Consider the following 18,963-nt stretch of genomic DNA (forward strand, 5'->3'; position numbering starts at 1 on the left):
TATTTGGTATAATTCTGTTAATATTTTATATATTTTTCATATTTGTATATGAGATGCAGATGCCTTAGACAACATGAAAATATCTTTGAACCTCCCTATTTTACCAAGGAAGAAAGATAAGCAAAGCACATGATTTAATAGATTTTAGAATTAACTGGTAAGTTACATGAGTTTCAATTTCCCAGAACTCTAATATATATCCCTGCATTCTTACCATGAAATAGACAGAAAACACCATTTTGTTGCATATTGTTGCATTTATTTATATTGTACACATAATCTCAAAGTTTATATTTTGCCACCATTTATGCATGAATTTTTCATGACAAATATTCCTAAGTATTCCTATTATAGGTATATGTTTCCCAGAATAGTGGTTTCAGGAAGTCGTACTATTATCCAACTGTCAATTTACTTATTTATTTATTTTATTTATTTTTTCTGTTTATTTTTAAGGCTAAGTGCGAGTGGAAAAGAAAACAAGAAATCTGTAACTGGTTGTGATTAATTAGTTTTGAACACCACTACATTTGGACCAGCCTGCTAATTTATTTTTCATCTATACTTACCTCATCAGCACTCCCTAATTCTTGCTTATCTTAAGCAATTGAAATTTTCACTCAAGCTTTAACCTAGTTAGAAATATATTTTTCTAAATTTCAAACTCCATACTGTTAAGGTCATACCTTTCTGAAATGTAGTAACATTTTCACTACTGTTTAAATCCAAACATTTCTAACTCTGTGTTGCAGATATGGATATGAAGAGGCCTACTGCTACAAGTTTATATAGGCTGGCTATTTTGCACTTTAGTGACTGATTACTGTTTCTTTAGGATTGGACATATTTGTCTTTTTCTATAGTTACCATTCATTGAATTGTTAAATGTGTGGTCAATAATGTATATGAGCTATTCAGATATGTGTGACGTGCACGTGCACAGGGGTCTTTGTCCTTTGTGATTAGTATAACTGTGCATACCCATCTTTTTGTGAGTCTCTTGGTCATTCAAACTCAGCTACTCATCCTGTACTTTATCTTCATGCAACATTTTTTTTTCTGCTAAATTAATATTTTGTATATTTTTATTTTGTATATATTTGGCATACTTCTGTTAATATTTTATATATTTTGTATATTTTCATATGAGATACAGATGCTTTAGACAACATGAAAATATCTTTGAACATCCTTATTTTACCAAGGAAGAAAGATAAGCAAAGCACAGGATTAATAGATTTTAGAATTAACTGGTAAGTTACACAAGTTTCAGTTTCCCAGAACTCTAATATATATCCCTGCATTCTTATCGTGAAATATACAGTAACAAGGAATGAAATTAATGTATTAAAGTATCTTAATCTATCCAATTAAATGGCATTTTGTAAAGGACTTTAATGCTCTTTTGACATTGAAATAAAGTGAGTTTATCTTGAGATTCCATAAGATAATGAAGAGCTGGTAATTACATCTTTACATTTTATTGCTCTTTAAATGGCAGAATCTTCATTATTTCTGCAAGAGGTCACAAGCATGTTCATCTTAACTTGACTATTATACCAATAAGGCTTTATTAATACATCTATAGAAGTAGCCAAATCATTCATTCCATGACTAGGCAATTAAGTAATCCTGTTAAGCTAAAGAAGTAATGACTCAAATGTGTTGGGTAAAACTGTAAGACACAATGTCAGCAAGGTGAAGTAACTTCTCTTTAGCACTTTGCCTAAATAACGATTTTTTTTAAAGAGACATATGCAAAAAAACATGAATGTATCATGAATTAATTTGTGCATGGTTTCCCTATAAAATAGTCACAGTAGCAACCACAATTATGGTAAATTAAAAGTTGTAAAACTAAATGTTTTTAGATCAGTAGTTTTCTCTTTATTGCTGTTTTCAATTTAATGCTGGCCTATTTTTCTGTGCTTCCATACAGACTTTATAATTAGTTGGATACAGTGGTTGTATGATTAATAAAATATAGACTGTGGTGCTGCCACGTTTGCATTTGAATCCTGCCTCAGCCACCCAATATGGCATGAGTGATGTCAAGTCAGAACCTGGGTTTTCTCATACAGAAAAATAGTCATAGAAACATCAATCTCATAATGTTTTGTGTTGGTTAAATAAGAAAGTTATGTAAAACTGTCAAAGCACAATAGCTACACATGACAGGCATTCAAGTATTAGTGCCTATATTCTGATCTCTGTTGCCCTCACTTTTCTATTCCCCCAAATGATAACAGAAGCTACATTTAAAATCACTATTCCACTCTATAATTTCTGTTGTGGAAAAATAGAGAAATCTGTATTTTCTTATGTAGTAACTTTTATCTGCATATCTTCTTGAGTCTCTAGAGTTAAATAATTTTCATATATACAATTAATTTGACCTCCGGTCTCTACAGATAGTTTATCAACACACTGCTACACATAGACCCAGGTCTTTGATTTCCACAGTGTGTGTGTCTGCATGTGTATTTATTAATATGCTTTATTTTCTGGCTGTTGAGTTGATGGGAGAAAAGTGAAGAAATCATAAGTAAAATTTTTACTCCACGATAAGGTGCTGATTTTTCTTTTAAGGAGTATACCAATATAACTATTTAAACTTGGAACTATTAAGCTATCTTTTTTCTCTTTTTTGTAAGTATCTCAAGCTGAAATGACGGTCAGCAGGATGAGGCACATGCCAGTATATGCTGCCAATTTGAGATAGTTCATATCCCAGGACTTTTTTAGAATTGTCTATATGCCAGTCCTGAGAAAATTTCAGTTACTTGCAGAGTTTTCCTTTGTGCAGAAGTGAACTCAGTTCAGATATTTTGACTTCACTACTAAAAGTGTGTAAGTCAATTTTCTATAACTGGAGACAACTGACTCAACTTTTAAAATAATTCTAGGTGTCTCTAGGATTACTGTATATTAACGCAAAAAGGGTTATAACCACATACTACAATAACTACAATAATTAAAATAACATAAAATTACAAACAAATTCATGGCACTTCTATTTAGTAGGTATGTATGGCCCTTTCACATTTATTTATCCTAATAATTTGTTCTGATGGCAAAAAGGTACCCAAGTAGGAAGAATAATGTTAGAAGGCATGGAGTAACCTTGCATTTTTCATTATAATTTCATATATAATTTCATTTTTCATATATAATTTTGTTTTTAATGCATAGTTACCATGCATTAAAAACCAACCTTCTTTTTAGCCTCTTTAAATAAACACAGTTAACCCAATCAAGATGGCAGAGATTTTCAGGGATCACCTTATCAAGTTGCCCATTTCTAAGAGTATTTGGAAGCAGATATTACTAAAAACAGTAGTTAGGGTGCCATAATTGCCTTGAGGTAATATTGACTATAAGTATCTTCAGTGTCCAGAAGTTTTCCTGAAAAATAACTTCAAATATAAACTTCACGTGATAATTTATTTTTTAAAATTACAATAGTTTATTTTTGTTTCGATGTTTTCGAAAATGGTTGCGATCAAGGTGACACATGAATACATGATCAGAGAGGCAGTTAATTAGGACGATAGATGCCTGAATCAAGATTTGCTGTTCTGTTTGTGTTTCATATGTTGTAAAAATAGTATATTCACAGCAAAGTTTTTGATGGTTTGGCTGTCAACGCTATGGATGTTATTACTGTCCCTCAGGCTTTGCTGATGAGTCTACATGTATCAGGTTGTCTCCTTCCTCTACTTATCTTCCGTCATTGCCGCTCTAATAGGATTGAAGTAATTGTAAATCTCTCCCATTGAGTTATTTTTTCAAGTTTTGAAATTTTTAGTGTATAAATTGTTAAGTTTTGATAACCTACATTTTAGTTTATTTACTTATTTTCATGGTACATATTTAAGGCATAAATATATGCCGTGAAATTATTACTACAATCAAGCCAATTAACATATCCATCACCTTTCATAGCTTTATTTTTATGTGATTGGCAAGAGCACCTAAATAATATACTTTTAGAAAATTTTCAGTATAGAATACAATATTATTAACTATTGGTATCATACTATAGGTTAGATACAACTTACTTATCCTACATGACTGCCAGTTTGTACCCTTTGATCTGTTTTTTTCCGTTTCCTCTTAATCCTTATCCCTGATGACCACCATTCTACTGTTTCTGTATACTTGGCTTGTTTTTAGATAGCACATAGAAGTGAGATCATGAAGCATTTTTCTTTCCATGTCTGGTTTTATTTTACTTAGCGTAATGCCATCCAGGTTCATCCATATCATCAAAAATGGCAATTTTAATCTTTTTTTAAGATTGAATACTATATACATAATATTTATATTATTATTACAGAGTTTATAAGATTATAATATGATATATAACTATATATCATAATTTGTTTATCCAATTGTATTCATAGCTTGACTATTGTGAAATATACTGCAATAAACATGAGAATACAGATATATCTTTCATACACTGGTTTCAGTTCCTTTGGGTGTATACCCAGCAGGGGGATTGTGGAGTCATACAGTAACTCTAGTTTAAATTTTTGAGGAACCCTCATACCGTTTCCCAAAATGGATGTATCAGTTTACATTCCCACCAGCAGTGAACATGGGTTTCCTTTTTCCACACCCTCATCACACTTCTCTCTTTTTTATATAATAACCATCCTAACAGTTGTGAAATGATATATTTGTTTTGATTAACATTTTTCTGATTAATGATGTTGAGCACCTTTTCATACACTTGTTGCCCTTCGTATGCCTTTTAAATAACGTCTATTCAGATACTTTGGGTATTTATCAGTCGGATTGTTTTTTGACATTGAGTTGTGTGAGATTTTTATTTCACATGTCAACCCCTATCTGACATATGGTTTGTAAATATTCTCTCCCATTCTGCAGGCTGTCTTTTCATTTTGTTGAGTGTTTGCTGTGCAGAAGCTTTTTATGCACTGCATTTTGATGCAGTCTCATTTCTTTATTTTTGCTTTTGTTGCCTGAGCTTTTGGTGTGATAGCCAAAAAAAAATTGTCAAGGCCCATATCAAGGAGTTGATTTCTCTGTGTTTTCTTCTGGGAATTTTATACTTGCAGGTCTTACAGGTAGGCCTTTAATCTACCTTGAGTTGGTTTTGTGTACAGTCTAAGATAAGGGTCCAGTTTTATTCTTTTATATGTAGATAACCAGACTCTCACTGTTGCTTCTTCACAGGAACCATTCTTTGCCCCAATTTTGGCCAAGTACCTTCTACACCACCTTCAAGTCTAAGTGCAACAGAAAATGCAGCTTTCTCAGAAAAAACATTTATTGTTCACTCATAATTCGGTCTTTAATAGACATATCCAATAGAATATACAGTTTGCAAGATTAAAAACAAGGTTTATATTGCTTCATAAGGAGCAAGCACATTTTTGAAGCGCAGGGTAATTCTTGACAATGAAACCTGCAACTCATTATGATTTTTAAGTTGTGTGACGTGGATACCCAGCATTTTCATGATGAGGCTGTGCTTTCTTACATTTTCAGTGATGAAGAAGACATGCCAACAGAGGGTTAGTTCCAGATAAAATGAAATGCTCCAAACAGTATATATTGTTTATTTGAATCATTTGTGGGGGAAGGAAAGATAATTTTCCAAAGGACATTCCTCCTAAATTCTGTCTTAAAGTTGTTTGTAAGTAGAAGATTGAGTTTATATTACATTACAAGACCATAATGTCTTTATTAAATTCACTGTGCAATCTTTAATCAAATAAGTAAATGCATTATTTATTTCCAAGTTTGAAGCACACATTCTCTTCAGCTGAAATGCCAATTCTGGAGGAAAACATATCCAATTATATATGAAACTGAAGGCCATTTTTACTTTTTATTATTCTTGTAGCATTTAAAGACCAAAAGCCTGTCTTATATCTAGTTGCATGTTTTCAGGAAATATGCTTTTGGAAACTATTCTCATGAATATGAAATTAACCTCAATAAATAATTTATTTTTGAACTCTTATTTCTTGCTAATTAAATATCTTTGGCCAAAACATTTTTAATCCTCCTATTTGCTCTTTGAGAAATTTTGACAATAAATTCAAAACTTTTAATGGAGAATATTTAAAAGGTCTTCTTAGAATAAAAAATATTTTACTTTTATTCTTCATCAAAGTTGTGTATCCCTATATTTCTAATGTTTAGGACATAAACAATTAGGTGTGATTATGACCACTAAATAACTAAGAACAATATACATTTTTAGATTTCAGGCTTTAAAAGTAAAACACTTGTTAGAATTTTATGGTTAAATCATGTTCTTTGTACCATGAAAGAAAAGAAAATCATCGTGTTATATATCAAAATAAAATAATGAGGTATCATCTCTCTCAGAGATCTCTGAACAACATCATAAAACCTGAACATGTTTCTTTTCAGTAATATTTGAGTGATGAAGGCATCAAAAACTTGGAACAAAATAAGATTAAAGCAGAATAATAGCTTAAATATTAGGTCTAAATTCTAGTTCTCTTCCTTGTGGCAAAACTTTGGTCAAGTAAGTAACCTCTGATTTCTCATTTTCTTCATCTATAAAGACAGAAAAATTCAATTTATCCTACTTTGCCAAACTCTGTGAGAAAGCTGCATAACCTTGAAATTTTGTGGTAGCATAGAATTTTTTAAGCATCTAGATTATTAAAAATTCATTTAAAAATTAGCTGTTTTTTGAAGTACAAATTCTAATAAATTCTATAACTTTGAAAAAATAATTTTTCAAGTTTGGAAAACTTCAGGCTATGTGGCTAAATCAGAGGGCAATACAGCATGTATACACCAATATATATCAAATTTTTCTTGTAACATTTTAGAGATTCTTAAGTTTTACAGAAGCTTATTCACAAAAAGGGTTGCTACAAATTCAGAAATATATCCTTCAGCCTCTTCCATTAATTGGAAAACATTATATAATCAGAGTCCCACCTGTCCAAAGTACATAATAAAATATAGCATCCTGAAATAAGTATTTGTTATTTTTATTGCTTCTGTTGTGAAATCGAAGCTTATTGCAAAGTAAATCAAATAAATTATTCTGTTCTGTGTTTATAAAAGTGAGATTTCAGACCCAATTTTAGATAATTTGCCATCATCATGGAAATGGAAAACGTTGCTAAGTCAGTTATTTGTTCTTTCTTTCCCTTCTCCTGGGGGTCCAGTAAATGATTATTGAAAAAGTGCTTATCAAAAAACTATTTTGAGCAACATAATTTAGAAGCAATATTATTAAGACACAAGCATTTTTAAGAGAGTTAAGAAATATGCATAGAAATGATCAATAAAATCAAAATGTGTGAAATAGCACACAATAGTATACTTGATTGTTATGGGGGTGCAAAGTTAAAGTATTCTAAGGTGAGTGTGAAGTTCTGGAAAGTACTTTTTGGCCATTGACGAGGACTTTGTTTCAATGAAGGAAGCAAGGAGGGAGTGTTGAGGCAGGGACACTGGGCATCATGTTGAACAAGTAGTAAAGACCAAAGACAGATTCTGGAAAATGGATGGCCTCTTGAGAGAAAAATTATGTTTGTGCTACCAGCTTGACTTATTACTCTTATATAAGCAACTTCTAAATAAATGAAGCCGAATTTGATTATGTTAGGGATTGCCTGGACAGAGACTTGGGTTTTGGAGAAATTCAGGGCATAATTTTCTTGAATTCAAATCATGTAGATCATTGATTCTCAAAGAGTGATCTTTGATCCAACAACATCGGTGTTACATTGAGACGTCAATTCTTGGACCCCCAGATCTGTTGAATCAGAAACTCAGGAAATCTCAGCAGTCTCTTTTGCAGCACGTCCCCTGGGTGACTCCATTGCACAGTGGAGTTTGAAAACCACTGCTGTGGACAAACAACCGAAGTCCCTCTAAGGCCGTCTGGCACTAGCTGTTGCAGCCCGTTAAGTGTGGCTCCTGCAGGACCATCCCTTGTTCACTCTGTCTATTAAAGTTTAGTGGCAGATGGAAAGATAACGAATGATAGGGTACAATTTTGTATCTAAACCATAATCTGCGAAATAATCTATTTTCAATCTTCTAACTAGAAGGTACTTCACTCGAATTTAAGCTATTCTAAATAACAACATTTTTCTGAATTAAGAAGACATAGAGTCAAAGGACGAGGCAATCAATTACTGATTAGTGGTTAGTTAACAAGAAATAAATAAAACTATTATCAGAATGTCATTTACATAAGCAAAGCATAGCCAGGTAGGTAGATCATATTAGAAGGATTATAAGATGAATAACTACACATCTATTCTGTAACACTAGAAATTATAAAAATGACAAAAATTTAATTATCAAATGAACAAATATTGTAAGATTCCTGCACAGTGGTTTATCTTCATTATTGGAAGAGTGCTTTAGTACAAACTTTCAGGGCTCAGTTTGGCAGAATTTATCAAGAATTTAAAAAATATGGCCATTGACACAATAATACGGTTAAACAATCTTCTTAAGGGAATAGAAATCTAAGCCAAGAACTAAAGAACCAGGAACTGAAAAGGCAAAAGGGACTAAGTGATGGAAAGAGCAAGAGGGAGTGATGTGAGACCTTGCACCAAAGATAAAACTTAAAACTACAACAACGAAAAGTATAGCTAGACTCTGTTACCTGAATATGAACATAAAGGAAAAGTAAAAGTCAAAATTTTGTCTGGAATAATAGAAATGTTGTAAAAACAGGAGAGTAAGAAAAGGAAACTGATTGTATAGAATGTGAAGTGTGATTGTGGATTCCTCTCTGATACAGAGTGTTCATCAAGCACTGACAAATAATTGTGTGTGTGTGGATAGACTTAAATTCCCACAAATCAGCACCATTTATTTTATGGCCACATGATGCCATAATATATAGACATAAAACCATGAAATCATAAAGCAAGAAATGAAATTATACATGGAATTGTCAACTTTGTCAAAATAAAAACATGCCTAGAAAAAATGAAAAGTTAATTCAGCAAAACAATGCATAAGGTTGATTATCTCACACTGGCAGATTCATTGGTAATTACATAATAATAAATATTATTAGTATCATTATTGATTTGCAGCATAGTGTTGAACAGAGCACTCTCTAGAGCCTGACCAACTCACATGAACCTTCATCCCGTCACTTTGTGGTGAACTCAAGTAATTTAGCCTCTCACAACCTCAGTTTTTCGATCTCTAAAATAGTGATAAGGTAATGCCTATCTTTAATCAGGGCTAAATGGATAAATTATTTATAGGGGTTGGGAAGGTGCTTGGTGTTGTAATTACTCAATAAATAAAATATCCAATAAATTTTTTAAAATAAAAGTATAAAAATTATGTAAGGTTTATAATCATAAAAATACTCGAATCCAAAGATATTTACAACACAATGATGTATTCTTTTTAAAAAATAGTAACATGTAGGTTAGCTAATATTTGGTGTCCTATATATGAACAACAACAACATAAGGCTACATGTGAAAGAACCAAGTGGATGTCCACTTCAATAAGAGTGAGGGGTCAGAGGAAGGTAAGTTTGTGCTTCGTGATAAATAGTGTTGCACGGAGGCAAGTTCAGGGACGTTTCTTAGAGGAAGTAATTTGGGCTTTATGGAAGACTAATTGTAAAGTAAAGTTGAGAGCAAGGGTATTCAAATGCTGAAATATGATCCATGCAAAGTATGAAAATGTAAAGGGTTGTCCAGGTGGCAATGTGCAGAGTTGTGGCCATTCGTGATGGCAGATATGGTTTTGTTTGCCATCTCTAGTTGAGTCTAGTACAGCTGATTTTGGCCAGACTATCCAGGAATTTGATGATCCAATTAATGAATCTGGTGTCGGAGTATAAAGATAGAATTAGGCTTTTAGGAAGACTAACGTGGCAATAGTGTGTGTTATGAGCGACAGGAAAGAGGAATTGCCCTACAGAAGGCCTAAAAGCCCAGAAACTAAAAAGGCAAGGAATAGTGATGGAAGGAGCAAGAGGGAGAGATGTGAGACCTCGCACCAAAAATAAAAATTAAAACAACAAAAAAAGTATAGATAGACTCTGTTACCTGAAAGCAACAGTGAAAATTTTGTCTGGAATAATAGAAATTTTGAAAAAACAGGAGAGTAAGAAAAGGAAACTAATTTTATAGAAAGAATGTTAATTTGATTTTGGATTACTGAAATGACAGCAGGCCATGGAAATGAAAGGAGCTAAGTAGCAGAGGGAATTGGTGATAGGAAGTTTTAGATGGAGTGGCTTCCGATTCATCAAATAAAAATAATAGTTGAGATTTCAGAGGTAGAAGAAAAGAGAAAATTTGAAGGCAGAAGATTAAAATTAATTACCCAGGGTTAGAAAAAATTCGTAAAAAAGAAGCAAGTAAAGATGGTGGGAAAGGGCTCATGAGTAGTTAAGGTAGGGATGAGGGAGGAGAAAAACCATGGTAATGTGGTTATATAACATGAGAATAATATGGAAGGAAGGGGTAATTATTTCAAAGAAGAAAGTGAAGGAAAACAGCAATAGGTAATGGTGAGGACCAAATACTGCGAACAGCTTACAGTTTGCTGAAACTGAAGGGACATTGGGATTGACCATTGTGAGGTGATTATGATTGCTAAATATAGTGCATTTGGTGAATACAAAATGTAGAGGCTGAAAGAAGCAATGTATGAAAATATTTCAACGCAAGAAAGAATAGATTCAGGCATTTGGTAAATGTAAAACATAGTAGGCACAAAATGCATAGCAGTGCATAGAAACAGATAAGTATTAATTTTTTGTTCAGAGGCACTCAGTTACAAAAGAAATTATGTTCGCTGTTGCAATTATTATCAGCATAATAGGAGGAAATATGCACCCTGTATTTTGAAAGATATGTGCATTTGAACAGTTGAGAGTAGCTATACTTCAAAGTAGCTATCATGGGAATGTTTTGGGGGTTAAAATCATTAATTAAGTAAAATTTATCGAAAATTTGTCAAAGTATTGTTGGCATTAACAGACAATTTAATTTTATGAATTATGGCTTGTCTTGTAATTCTATGTACTGCGTCAAATGTAAATTTGGCTAAACAATGTTTCGGATTTTACTGTTAGCAGTTATTCTCTTAGGTAAACATTTATAATGTTTTCAATTATTTGAGTTTAATTTTGCAAGAGATTTATTGAAAAGTTTAGTGAGTTGTAAATTTCCATATTGCACAATAAGAGGCAGTTTTGAGAGGCTAAAATATGTAGATACATTTACTTTCACAACTTTTTAGACTTAAGTCACATTATATTTATTCGATGGCAGCAGGAAAATAGTTGTTGATGCCATGTAAAACATAGAGAGATGTGTGTTTATACAGATAGTGTTTTTGATAAATTGATGAGCTTTATTTTATTTTTGTCGGGCTATAACATATTTTTAACCTGTCCTCAAAATATAAATAATAACAAGTAAAATGAACTTGTTAACAAGTATAATAATCTTTTTCAAAATGGCTGAAAAAGATTGAATTATTTTTGAGGTTCATAATGTATGCTTAAAATTTGGAAGAAGATACATACTTTGGGATTAGAATTGGCTAGATATAAAATAGTTGGCAGATATCTAGACAATTATCACTGTCATATATTGGTTTATTTTGTAATTGGGTACAATACATGAATATTGGCAAATTGGGTAAATAAGGTCTTCCACAGATACAAATTTAAACATATTTGTACAAATTTAATAGTTTGTTGGCCTCTTTATAGGTACTTTTGCAAGGCCAAATTCTTTATCAAATTATTTATATTAAAATGAATAATTTTTATAAATGACTAAGATATTCGAATATTTGAAGAGCAATTTCGTCTACCCTTTATTTATATGTACTAATATATTTTGGTAGCCTCTCTTTAGATCAATTTCATCTACTCTTTATTTATATATACTCTTTATTTATATATATATATACTTTATATATACTCTATTTATATATACTTTATATATATATATTAAATATACTTTATTTGTATATATATAAACTCTTTTTTTCCCATTATTTGGCTATCACTAGTAACCAATGTTTATTTTTTGAAGTAATATGATCCTTGATATCAACAATTATGACATTCAATCAACAATGTGGTTGATAGAAGCCTTAAGAAAATTACCTGCTCTGATTACTTCTCAGTGAACAGGAGATGCTAACATGACCATATAGAAATAGTGTGTGAGAATTAAATCAAAGATTATGTGTGAATCTGTGATCTATAATTTATTAGCATAAAATCACTAAACAGCAAAATCCCATCTGGCTATAATTGGGAGAGATACTCACTAATGGAAGACAGGAAGTAGTATTAATCTGATTTCTACAGGACCAGGGGGCTTTTTATTGGTTGAGCCTAAGTTGGGCCATAAAACTCCAGTCACTGCCAAGAAATTCTGAAAATCATTGAATAGCAACTCTCAGAGTACATGAAGCAGAAGTCCCATTGCCAGGTAATAGAGGTCTTTGGCTTGTGCCTATGAGCTTTCATTGGAGAGGAGAGAATAGTGTCAATATCCATGCAAATGGGAACAGCAGAAGCACAAGTTATAAAACTTAATTAAAAAGAAACTCTGCCAAAAATTTACATCTGACTATGCATATACCATGACCCAGAAACTCAATAAAAATGTGTACATGTGTTTAAAAAACCGTACTGAAATGTTTGTGTTAGCAGTATTCAAAGTAGCCACACACTGGAGATCACTCAAATGCCCAGAAAATGTAGAAGAGATAAATTAATTATTACACATTCATGCAGTGTAATACTATTAAGCAATAAGATTGAACTACAACCGTGGGCTGTAGTTAAATGACTCTCCAAAATACAGTGTTGAGTGAAGAAATCTAGACACAGAAGATACATACTGTTTAATTCCACTTATACAAAGTAGAAAGGAAGGAAATTTTTTGTGACTCTTGGAGTGGAAGAGACGAATTTCAAAGACATTAGCAATATTTCTTATCTGATTTGACTATTGGCTACATGGGTATTGACGTATGATACATTCTCCAAATGTATTACATGTTAATAAAAGTTTAAAAATCAATTTTTCATTGTCACAAAGAAAGAATGGTTATTTTCAATAATTCATATTAAAAACAAAATCTAAGGAAGTTCCATTGTGACACAGAGCATTGTAAGACAAGGACTATGTAATATACGGAAGAGGAATTAGAAACAAAAAGAAGACTCGGAGGAAATAAAAGGGAGGGAAATCCACTTATGAATGGCAGAAACCATGTTTCTTTGCCACACGTCTGTGGAAAGGGTTACTCCATACCATAGAATGGAATAATTAAAGACTCATTGTCTATATGGTGTGTTTTATTTTTAGCTGGTTGCCTCTAAAGTTACGTTACCTATCAAGGAAATGGCTTAGTGTTTGCTTCCCATTATGTAGCTTAGGTATTCTCAATTATCCCTCTGTTCTTTATAATGTGTTGTGTGGATCACTCTTTCATACAGTATCAAAGAATTGCAAAATAATACTTTTGTGCATAGAGTTCTACAATATGATTAAAAGCAACCATTTCAGGAAAACATGCTAATTAACAGATCAAACACTTAACGAAAGGAATTCTCGCCTGGACTTACTCTGTCTCACAAATGTGCCTGGCAACGTAATAGACACTTGATAGGTTCTGATACGACTAGAGCACAGATCACAAGAAAGGTCCAAACATACACCAAACACATAGCTGAAAAGTAAAGTTGAAAAAAAATTCATGGTCTGTGCTTGGTAGAATGGATTATCTCAACCTACTACTACTTGTCGGAAATATCTAACTTAAAGTCAAATAGCTAATTGTAGACATAAAAAAGTTGCGTCTCCATATTTGGTTTTCAGTTGATTCAATGGAGAACAATTTTAGTTTTGAATCCATAAAGTTGAAAACTCTTCCTTTTTGAAAATGCTTAAAAAGGCTTTTCTGCCACAAGCAACTCTTTCTACATGCCATATTTTATACTAGTTAGAGCCATTATTTGAGTTTACTTAAAATATAAGGATATGAATTCAGCTAAATAAATGAGTAGGGGTATGCTAGTTGCAAGTTAACTAGGATGGATCAATGTTCATGATAAGGAAATTTGAAAAGCGTGAACTGCCATATTGATACATACACATCAGCATATACTTTGTACTCAAAGATCCAGAAAAGGTAGAGTGACAAAGATAAATTGCACTATACATTACTTTCTGCTATTGATTATTTTCACTATTTACAACTTGTGGTATTTTGGGTAACAATGAGACATTCTTGTATACCACATGAACAATTTTGAAAACAATGAGTAAATTATTATAGCTTTAACATTTTCTCATTGAACTTGTCAATTTAGAGACACTATCCTGAAACCATCTCTATGGAAAGATGTTATAATGTAAAGGAAGTTAAATGAGCAAGAAGTAATACAACGTTAGTTCAAATATGTCCCAATTTTTCAAAATAGTGATATATTACACATCAAAACAGTTTGTAAAGCTATATCTGAAAAAATCAGCAATAGTAGTTTTCTGTAGATATTAAACTTTACCATCGTAAATATGGTGTAGAGAATTATACTTCAGAGTAACTTGAATTGGAATCATGGTGCTTCCACTTAAAAACTGGTTGGTTTTGTTAAACATTTCACTTCTTTGTTTTTCTGTTTTTTCATAAGTCTAGTGGATATAATAATGGGCTCTCTTTTTGCAGGGTTTTGTAGAGTAGTCAATAATTTTAAAAAAGTACTTACAATGCCAAAATTATTCAATAAGGTTTAGTTATTATTTTACTAATATTTTATGTTAGCTAGTATTTCAAACTTCGAGATCTTTCATTTTTAATTTAATATGCAATTGATGGTGTTCAACAAAATTTTACCTATGTTTTACAAAAACAAAATATATTTTTTTTTATTATACTTTATGTTTTAGGGTACATGCGCACAATGTGCAGATTTGTTACATATGTATCCATGTGCCATGTTGATTTCCTGCACCAATTAACTCGTCATTTAGCATTAGGTATATCTCTTAATGCTGTCCCTCCCCCCTCCCCCCACCCGACAACAGTCCCCGGAGTGTGATGTTCCCCTTCCTGTGTCCATGAGTTCTCATTGTTCAATTCCCACCTATGAGTGAGAACATGCGGTGTTTGGTTTTTTGTCCTTGTGATAGTTTACTGAGAATGATGTTTTCCAATTTCATCCATGTCCCTACAAAGGACACGAACTCATCCTTTTTTATGGTTGCATAGTATTCCACGGTGTATATGTGCCACATTTTCTTAATCCAGTCTATTGTTGTTGGACATTTGGGTTGGTTCCAACTCTTTGCTATTGTGAATAGTGCCGCAGTAAACATGCGTGTGCATGTGTCTTTATAACAGAATGATTTATAGTCCTTTGGGTATATACCCAGTAATGGGATGGCTGGGTCAAATGGTATTTCTAGTTCTAGATCCCTGAGGAATCGCCACACTGACTTCCACAATGGTTGAACTAGTTTACAGTCCCACCAACAGTGTAAAAGTGTTCCTATTTCTCCACATCCTCTCCAGCACATGTTGTTTCCTGATTTTTTAATGATGGCCATTCTAACTGGTGTGAGATGGTATCTCACTGTGGTTTGGATTTGCATTTCTCTGATGGCCAGTGATGATGAGCATTTCTTCATGTGTTTTCTGGCTGCATGTATGTCTTCTTTTGAGAAGTGTCTGTTCATGTCCTTTGCCCACTTTTTGATGGGGTTGTTTGTTTTTTTCTTGTAAATTTGTTTGAGTTCATTGTAGATTCTGGATATTAGCCCTTTGTCAGATGAGTAGGTTGCAAAAATTTTCTCCCATTCTGTAGGTTGCCTGTTCACACTGATGGTAGTTTCTTTTGCTGTGCAGAAGCTCTTTAATTGGATCCCATTTGTCAATTTTGCCTTTTGTTGCCATTGCTTTTGGAGTTTTAGACACGAAGTCTTTGCCCACGCCTATGTCCTGAATGGTATTGCCTAGGTTTTCTTGTAGGATTTTAATGGTTTTAGGTCTAACATTTAAGTCTTTAATCCATCTTGAATTAATTTTTTTATAAGGTGTAAGGAAGGGATCCAGTTTCAGCTTTCTACATATGGCTAGCCAGTTTTCCCAGCATCATTTATTAAATAGGGAATCCTTTCCCCATTTCTTGTTTTTGTCAGTTTTGTCAAAGATCAGATAGTTGTAGATATGCAGCATCATTTCTGAGGGCTCTGTTCTGTTCCATTGATCTATGTCTCTGTTGTGGTACCAGTACCATGCTGTTTTGGTTACTGTAGCCTTGTAGTATAGTTTGAAGTCAGGTAGTGTGATGCCTCCAGCTTTGTTCTTTTGGCTTAGGATTGACTTGGCGATGCAGGCTCTTTTTTGGTTCCATATGAACTTTAAAGTAGTTTTTTCCAATTCTGTGAAGAAAGTCATTGGTAGCTTGCTGGGGATGGCATTGAATCTATAAATTCAGTATGGCCATTTTCACGATATTGATTCTTCCAATCCATGAGCATGGAATGTTCTTCCATTTGTTTTTATCCTCTTTTATTTCATTGAGCAGTGGTTTGTAGTTCTTGAAGAGGTCCTTCACGTCCCTTGTAAGTTGGATTCCTAGGTATTTTATTCTCTTTGAAGCAATTGTGAATGTGAGTTCACTCATGATTTGGCTCTCTGTCTGTCTGTGATTGGTGTACAAGAATGCTTGTTAATTTGTACATTGATTTTGTATCCTGAGACTTTGGTGAAGTTGCTAATCAGCTTAAGGAGATTTTGGGCTGAGACAATGGGGTTTTCTAGATATACAATCATGTCATCTGCAAACAGGGACAATTTGACTTCCTCTTTTCCTAACTGAATACCTTTTATTTCCTTCTCCTGCCTGATTGCCCTGGCCAGAACTTCCAACACTATGTTGAATAGGAGCGGTGAGAGAGGGCATCCCTGTCTTGTGCCAGTTTTCAGAGGGAATGCTTCCAGTTTTTGCCCATTCAGTATGATATTGGCTGTGGGTTTGTGATAGATAGCTCTTATTATTTTGAGATACGTCCCATCAATACCTAATTTATTGAGAGTTTTTAGCATGAAGGGTTGTTGAATTTTGTCAAAGGCCTTTTCTGCATCAATTGAGATAAACATGTGCTTTTTGTCTTTGGTTTTGTTTATATGCTGGATTACATTTATTGATTTGCGTATGTTGAACCAGCCTTGCATCCCAGGGATGAAGCCCACTTGATTATGGTGGATAAGCTTTTTGATGTGCTGCTGGATTCGGTTTGCCAGTATTTTATTGAGGATTTTTGCATCAATGTTCATCAAGGATATTGGTCTGAAATTCTCTTTTGTGGTTATGTCTCTGCCAGGCTTTGGTATCAGGACGATGCTCGCTTCATAAAATGTGTTAGGGAGGATTCCCTCTTTTTCTATCGATTGGAATAGTTTCAGAAGGAATGGTACCAGTTCCTCCTTGTACCTCTGGTAGAATTCAGCTGTGAATCGGCCGGGCGCGGTGGCTCACGCTTGTAATCCCAGCACTTTGGGAGGCCGAGGCGGGCGGATCACAAGGTCAGGAGATCGAGACCATGGTGAAACCCCGTCTCTACTAAAAAATACAAAAAATTAGCCGGGCGTGGTGGCGGGCGCCTGTAGTCCCAGCTACTCGGAGAGGCTGAGGCAGGAGAATGGCGTGAACCCGGGAGGCGGAGCTTGCAGTGAGCCGAGATTGCGCCACTGCACTCCAGCGTGGGTGAAAGAGCAAAGACTCCGTCTCAAAAAAAAAAAAAAAAAAAAAAAAAAAAAAAAAAAAAAAAAAAAAGAATTCAGCTGTGAATCCATCAGGACCTGGACTCTTTTTGGTTGGTAAGCTGTTGATTATTGCCACAATTTCAGAACCTGTTATTGGTCTATTCAGAGATTCAACTTCTTCCTGATTTAGTCTTGGGAGGGTGTATTTGTCGAGGAATTTATCCATTTCTTCTAGATTTTCTGGTTTATTTGCATAGAGGTGTTTGTAGTATTCTCTGATGGTAGATTGTATTTCTGTGGGATCAGTGGTGATATCCCCTTTTTCATTTTTTATTGCATCTATTTGATTCTTCTCTCTTTTCTTCTTTATTAGACTTGCTAGCGGTCTATCAATTTTGTTGATCTTTTCAAATAACCAGCTCCTGGATTCATTAATTTTTTGAAGGGTTTTTTGTGTCTCTATTTCCTTCAGTTCTGCTCTGATTTTAGTTATTTCTAGCCTTCTGCTAGCTTTTGAATGTGTTTGCTCTTGCTTTTCTAGTTCTTTTAATTGTGATGTTAGGGTGTCAGTTTTGGATCTTTCCTGCTTTCTCTTGAGGGCATTTAGTGCTATAAATTTCCCTCTACACACTGCTTTGAACATGTCCCAGAGATTCTGGTATGTTGTGTCTTTGTTCTCGTTGGTTTCAAAGAACATCTTTATTTCTGCCTTCATTTCATTATGTACCCAGTACTCATTCAGGAGCAGGTTGTTCAGTTTCCATGTACTTGAGCGGTCTTGAGTGAGTTTCTTAATCCTGAGTTCTAGTTTGATTGCACTGTGGTCTGAGAGAGAGTTTGTTATAATTACTGTTCTTTTACATTTGCTGAGGAGAGCTTTACTTCCAACGATGTGGTCAATTTTGGAATAGGTGTGGTGTGGTGCTGAAAAAAATGTATATTCTGTTGATTTGGGGTGGAGAATTCTGTAGATGTCTATTAGGTCCACTTTATATAGAGCTGAGTTCAATTCCTGGATATCCTTTTTAACTTTCTGTCTCATTGATCTGTCTAATGTTGACAGTGGGGTGTTAAAATCTCCCATTATTATTGTGTGGGAGTTTAAGTCCCTTTGTAGGTCACTCAGGACTTGCTTTATGAATCTGGGTGCTCCTGTGTTGGCTGCATATATATTTAGGATAGTTAGCTCTTCTT

The sequence above is a fragment of the Symphalangus syndactylus genome, chromosome 5 (genome assembly GCF_028878055.3).
Source record: "Symphalangus syndactylus isolate Jambi chromosome 5, NHGRI_mSymSyn1-v2.1_pri, whole genome shotgun sequence".
Taxonomy (NCBI): domain Eukaryota; kingdom Metazoa; phylum Chordata; class Mammalia; order Primates; family Hylobatidae; genus Symphalangus; species Symphalangus syndactylus.